Source organism: Muscardinus avellanarius (genome assembly GCF_963383645.1).
Source record: "Muscardinus avellanarius genome assembly, chromosome: 3".
In the NCBI taxonomy this organism is placed as follows: Eukaryota; Metazoa; Chordata; class Mammalia; order Rodentia; family Gliridae; genus Muscardinus; species Muscardinus avellanarius.
The window spans coordinates 118255750-118263175 of record NC_137788.1 but is presented as its reverse complement, the minus strand read 5'-3'; positions in this window follow the sequence as shown (position 1 = coordinate 118263175).

Genomic DNA, 7426 nt, shown 5'->3' with positions numbered 1-7426 from the left:
TGAGCAGATGGTGGCCAGCGTCTGCAAGCTCTGCATCCGAGGACGGGACGCGCGCGGCGGGGTCTGTCCACACGTGAGCTCCACCGATCATACAGCGAAAGCTGGTGGTGCATGCTTTTAACCCTCCCCCCGCACTCGGAGGCTGAGACAGGACAGCCTCAGCGAGCAGTGAGGCTGTCATCGACCTCCCAAAATCCTGTCTCCAAACTAGGGTTGGGGAGCTGGGTGTGGCACGTTTGTCATCCCAGCATTCGGGAGGCTGAGACCGGAGGATCGCGGTTCGCGGACAGCCTCAGCTACTTAGTGAGGCCTCTATAACTCAGACCCTGTTTCAAAATTAAAAAAATAAAGAATTAAGCCGGGAGTGGTGGCGCATGCTTGTAATCCCAGCTCCTGGAAGGCTGAGACAGGAGGATCACACAGGTTTGGAGCCAGCCTTGGCGACTTAGTAAGGCTCTCAGCAACGTGAGACCCTGTTTCCAAATAAAGTATAAAAAATAGGTCTGGACGCCGGGCATGGTGACGCACGCTTGTAATCCCCGTGCTTGGGAGGAGGAGACAGGAGGATCGCGCAGGTTCGAAGCCAGCCTTGCTGGCTTAAATGACCCTGTTTCCAAATTAAAAAAATATAAAAATAGGTCTGGGAGTGTAGCCCAGAGGTAGAAGGGTTTCCAGGAATCCCAGTACCACCAAAATAAATAAATAAATAAATAAATAAATAAATAAATAAATAAATAAATAAACAAACAAATAGGTCTGGGAGTATAGTCCAGAGGTAGAAAAGCCCCTGGGTTCCACCCTCAATACCAATAAATAAATAAATAAATAAGTAAATAAGGCATGGGGTATAGCTTGGAGGTCGAATGCCCCTGGGTTCCATCCCCAGACCTGAAAAAAAAAAATACGGTTGGGGGTGTAGCTTGGAGGTAGAATGCCCCTGGGTGCAATCCTCAGTGCCACAAATAATAAATAAATAAATAAATAAATAAATAAATAAATAAATGTAAAGCAAAAGGGACAACTGCTATGTAATGGTCAAGTCTATCCCTGACAGACTTTGTTCAAACAGAGAGTCAAAGCATATTCCATTAATTACAATTTTTATTTTATTTATTTTCTTTTTTATTTTTTGGTGCTGAGGGTTGAACACAGGGACATTCTACCTCAGCGCTACGCCCCCAGCCCTAGTTTTTATTTATTTATTATTTTTTTCAAACAGGGTCTTGCTAGGATATAGAGGGCCTCACTAAGTAGCTGAGGCTGGCCCTGAACCTGGATCTTCCTGTCTCAGCCTCCCAAGTACTGGGATGACAAGCGTGCGCCACCACGCCCAGCTTTACATACAGATTTAAGTTCACATTCCCACAGTTCACTATCAATTCAAAGTCCAAATCAAAAGTCCAATCTGTGAAGCGGGAGGTTCTGGCTGTTGTCCTGCCAGTCTTGCTCTGGGCGAGTGACTTGTTTCTGCAGAGCCGGCAGCCCAGGGAGCTGTCTGAAGTGCCGGCCCCTGTCCCGAGGAGAGGAGAGCCCACCTGGGCGCCTCAGACCAGGTGCTCTGGAGACTCGCAAGTCGCTCGCCCAGAGAAGGACCCACAGGACACCAGACCACAGTCAGCAGCGGAGACCGAGCACTTCGCAGACTCTGAACTGCTAGTGGACTGCGTGAATATGAACTTAAAGTGTATGGGTAATTAATGGAATATGCGCGTGTGTGTGTGTGTGTGTGTGTGTGTGTGTGGTACTGGGGGTGGAACCCAGAGGCCTTCTGCCTCTGGAGTATACTCCCAGACCTGTTTTATACTTTATTTGGAAACAGGATCTCACTAAGTTGCTGAGACCTCGCTCAGTAGCTGAGGCTGGCTTCGAACCTGCGCATCCTCCTGTCTCCGCCTCCCAAGGGCAAGGACTGCAAGCCTGCGCCACCGCGCCCGGCTGTGGAATATGCTTTGACTCCCTGCTTGACCAAAGTCAGCTAGGGGTAGACTTGACCGTTGTGTGGTGATTACTATCTTTCTTTATGATCAATAAAGCTGACATTGTGGAAAGATACAAGGTGTGCATGTCCCTTCCTTAAAATGCAGAGGAAGCCGGGCTGGTGGCGCAGGCCTGCAGTCCCCGCCCTTGGGAGGCTGAGACAGGAGGATGCGCAGGTTCGAAGCCAGCCTCAGCTACTCAGTGAGGTCTCAGCAACTTAGTGAGACCCTGTTTCCAAATAAAGTATAAAATAGGTCTCGGAGTATATCCTAGAGGTAGAAAAGCCCCTGAGTTCCACCCACAGTACCACAAAATAAATAAAATAAAGAGCTGGGCATGGTGGCTCACGCTTGTAATCCCTGTGCTTGGGAGGCTGAGACAGGAGGATCGCACAGGTTCAAAGTCAGCCTCAGCAACTTAGTGAGGCTCTCAGCAACTTAGTGAGACCCAGTTTCAAAAAAAAAAAAAAAAAAAAAAAAAAATATATATATATATATATATATATATATATATATTGTGTGTGTGTGTGTGTGTGTGTGTGTGTGTGTGTGTGTAGTGGTACTGGGGTTCCTGGAAGCCCTTCTACCTCCGGGCTACACTCCCAGACCTATTTTATATTTTTGAAACAGGGTCTCTTATGCCAGCGCGGCTGGCTTCGAACCTGCGCAATCCTCCTGTCTCCGCCTCCCAAGCTGGGGATTACAAGCGTGCGCCACCATGCCCGGCTCAAATAAAATATATTTTAAAAAAAATGATCTGAGAGTAGCCTGAAGATAGAAAGCCCCTGGACTCTACCCCCAGTACCATCAAAAAATAAAAATACAATTAAAATAAGAAAGAAAGAAAGAAAGAAAGAAAGAAAGAAAGAAAGAAAGAAAGAAAGAAAGAAAGAAAGAAAGAGAAGAGAGGAAGGAAGGAAGGAAGGAAGGAAGGAAGGAAGGAAGGAAGTAGGAAAATAAGGCTGGGGATGTAGCTAAGAGGTAGAATTCCCCTGGGTTCAATCCCCAGTACTGGGGGAGGGGGGGGGCTGAGGATGTAGCTCAGCGGTAGAGCGCTTGCCTAATAGCAAGAGGCCCTTGGGTTCAGTCCTTAGTAATGCCATAAAATAACAGAGCTCCTACCTACAACCTGCAGCCACCTGCCAGGGACAGAGACCTCTTATCTACAATAAACAGTCCCAGGAAGTGGGACTCCCACTTAAGCTAATTCTCTGTTGCCTGTGACAGTCGGGAAGCCAAACAATAACCTCTATAACAATCAGCTCCAAATGGTCAGGACTTGCTTACGACCAGCTCCCCTACTCTGGGAAAGCCAGGCCTGACCGCCGGCCTCCATCTTTCCACTGTAAGGCCTTCCCCCGCATCTGCTGGGGGAAGAGACTCAGCTGCCAGCAGTGGAGTCTGTGCCAAGATGCAGGTGGGTGGCCGGCTCCTTTACTAAGGCATGCTTAGAATAAATAAGAGCCTTTGCTTTTCTCATTTGGTTGGCCATTTCTTTCTCTCTCTCTCTCTTTCTTTCTCTCTTTCTTTCTTTCTTTCTTCTTTTCTCTCTTTCTTTTTTTCTTTTGTGGTATTGGAGATGGAACCCAAGGGCATTCTACTTCCGAGCCCTATTTTTTATTCTTTATATTAAAACAGGGTCTCACTGAGTTGAAGCGGGCCTCACTAAGTAGCTGAGGCTGCCTGAGAACCTGCGATTCTCCTGTCTCAGCCTCCCGAATGCTGGGATTACAAATGTGTGCCACCACTCCCGGCTTGGTCTTTTCTTTATTTGCACAAGACTCAAGATGGACGGGGGCCCAAGAACAACAGGCTGTCTTGCGGTGGTCCCCTGAGCCCCTGGGTGGAGCTCTGAGCCCTCTCTCTGCTGGCAGCAGGACACTGGCCCACGGGCTGGAAACGCTGAGCAGACTTTAGCAGTCAGTTGACTCAGAAAGTCCCTGGGGCTTAAAATCACAAAAGAGTTTTTGTTAGATGTTGATTGGGAGAGAGAGGCTCCAGAGATATGGGAAGAGTGCAGGCCTGGAACAGGAAATGCAGGGTCCCAGGACAGAGATACTTTTTTTTTTTTTCCTGGTACTGGAGATTGAACCTAGGGGCATTTTACCCCAACACGATTTTTTTTCTTTTTCTTTTTCTTTTTTTTTCTTTCTTTTTCTTTTTCTTTTTCTTTTTCCTTTTTTGTTTTTTTGCATGTCTGGGGATGGAACCCAGGGGTATTCTACCTCCAACCTACAACCTCCAAGCTACAACCCCTGCCCTATTTTTTATTCTTTATTTTGAAACAGGCTCTCACTAAATTGAGGAGAGCCTCACTAAGTAGCTGAGGCTGTCTGCGAACCACGATCCTCCGGTCTCAGCCTCCCAAATGCTGGGATTACAAGTGTGCGCCACCATGCTCAGCTTCAGATTTTTTTTTTATATTTTATTGATTTTTATTTTATTTAATAATCTATATATCCAGTGCATATGAAATAAAATGCAATTTGTTATAGAGAAAAGGCTTTGTTTCTAAATAAGGCCAGAGTCACAGATATGACAGTTAGGAAATGACATATATTTCTGGGTCCACTTGTAACCCCATACAATACTGAAATTTTGTCCTTCTCAAAAGAAGTACCAAATGGAGGATGTCCCAGATGGAGCTAGAAAATTGTTGTTGCTTTTTTTTTTTAATTTTTTATTGGTGCACTGTATTCATACATCATAATGGTATAAAGAAAATACTTTTGTAGACCTACATGCACACATCGCCCAGTTAGCCCCTACCCGATCCCCACCCCGTTCCCTCCCCATCCCTCCTTCCCATGCTTGGCTTAGTGGTTGACATCTAGTATTATAGCAATTTATCCAAAATTAACAATGATAATCTCACATAACAGTTTCATTTGTCTGATACCAAGCTTTTGATAACTTAAAGATAACATTTCAATATTTCTTTTTGCTTTCTTTCTTACCAGAGAATATTTTTTTCTTTTTTTTTTAGGTGAAACTATCATATATTTATATATTTATTTTTCAGAAAAAAAAATCTATCCTAATATGGAATATGGACTCTAGATACCCAAAACGATCTCGAAAAAGAACAAAGCTAGAAGATATATATTTTCTGATTTCAAACCATATAAAGCTATAATAATTGAAACAGTGTAGAACTGTTCTAAAGGCAGATATATAAACCATTGGAGTTAAATAAAAGCCTACAGCTAAATTCTTCCATATATTGTCAAGTTATTTTTGACAAGGTTTCCATGAACATTTGGTGGAGGAAATAATTATCTTTTAACTTAATATTGTTGAAAAATAATAATTACATGAAAAAGAATAATATTGGACCCTTACCTAATCCCATATACAAATATTAACTCAAAATAGATAAAAGACCTAAATATAAATCTTAAGACTATAAACTTTTAGAAGAAAATCTGGGTCATAAAACCTCACAACATTGAAATTGACAGTGATTTCTTGGATATGATTTCAATGGCACAGGCAACAGAAGAGTATACAAACTCCCTAAAAAATAAAAAAAAATTGTATATCCAAAGACAATGTAAACAGTTAAAAGTTACTGATAGAATGGGATAAAATATTTCCAAATGCTATATCTGAAGCTATATTAATATTCCAACTAGAAATCCTAAAAATTAACAACAATCAAAGCAAACAATACAATTTAGAGATAGGTAAAAGACTAACATAAATAATGAATCTCCATAGATAACCTAATCTTAGTTGTCTGTTGGATGAAAAATCTTGTTTCTCTGGTTCTGGTGTGTGTTACCTATTTCTTCTTTTTAGTTAATCTCTTTTGAGTATTTTCTCTAGTGCTGGTTTTGAAGATATAAATTCCTTCAGTTTCTGTTTGTCATGGAAGCTTCTTATTTCTCCATCTAATTTGATAGAAAGTTTTTCTGGGTAGGAAATTTTTGGCTGGAAGTTGTTTTCTTTCAGAGTTTGGAATATGTTACTCCAAGCCCTTCTGGCTCTCATGACTTGGTTTGGGAAGTCTGGAGTGATTCTAATTGGTTTGCCTCTGAATGTCACTTGGCCCTTTGTTTTTGTTGCCTTTAAGATTCTCTGCTTGGCTTCCACATTGGTCATTTTGACAATTATGTGGCGTGGGGATCCTCTTCTCCGATCCTGCCTAAAGGGAGTTCTATAAGTTTCCTGGACCTGTGTATTGACCTCTTGCTCTATGTTTGGAAAATTTTCTGCTATTAATTCCTTGAAGAGATTGTTGATCCCTTTGGTTTCACCTTCTTTTCCCTCCTCTATTCCAATTATTCTTAGGTTAGCTCTTAAAATGGACCCATATTTCTTCAATGTCAGATTCCTGCTGTCGGATATTTTTTTCTAGATTAGAAACCATGTGTTCATTTTTGGATTGATCATTTTCTAAGAGCGAGATTCTATTATCCATGTGGTCTAATCGGTTGTTTGTACTTTGAATTGAGGCCTTTACTTCATTAATTGCATCCTTTATCTCTTTTTGGCTCTCTCTGAATTCTTTTCGAAACACCTCTATTATTTCTACAGTTATTTTCCTGATTTGATCTTCTAGAAATCTCTGAATTTCTGTTTTATCGGGTTCTGATGTTGTGGGGTTGTGGGCATTCATTGCTCCATTGTTATCCCTCTTTCCCATAATTTCGGAAGTTTGTGCCTTCTCTGTGTTCTTCCCTTGGGTCACTATGACTTCACTTAAGGTGCTCTGGATCTCGAGTCTGTGGTATCTCAGATCCCACTACTCCTTTACTGGGTTGTATCACAGAGTCTCAGACCCAGGGAGTCGATAGAGGCTGCTTTAGACCATGGGGGGTGCCAGGTTGGGCGTTCTCCTATGGTGTGATATCTCTGCCACCGCCACTCCCCCACTGGGTCAAGTCCCTGGGAGTGCAGTACTGGGATTTCTCCTCTAGGGGCCACAATTTGACTCAGTGTTGTTGAGTGCGCAGATGGAGCTGTCGTGGACTCGGTGAATTCGCTGCTGCTGCTGCCAGTGGCAATATGGCACCGCTGCCACGCCCTCAGCCGCGAGGCTGGCGTTTCTTCTCTGGTTTTGAGCTCCACTCTGAGTCCCTCGGCTCGCTGTCTGCCGCTTCTCTCTCGAGCCTGATGGGCTGTTGAGTGCATTGGTCTGTAGCTGTAGCCGTCTGGTGAGCTCATCGCTGCCGCCAGCAGTAAGGCGCTGCTGCTGCGTCCTTGGGCGTGAGGTTGGCGTATCTCCTCTGTGTCTCTGACCTCCGTTCTGAGTCCCCCTCCTCTCTGGAGCCTGGTGATTTTTTTGTTTCTCTGGTGATGGTGTTTTCTGGCTATGAAAGGCGTTGACTTTGTGGTAATGGAGATTGGTTGTTACTGGGGCTTGTAAGCCCCACTTTTCTCGGTCGCCATCTTCCCAGAAGTCTCCTCTGTTGTTGCTTTTTGAAATCTTAATTAGTAGCAATTCT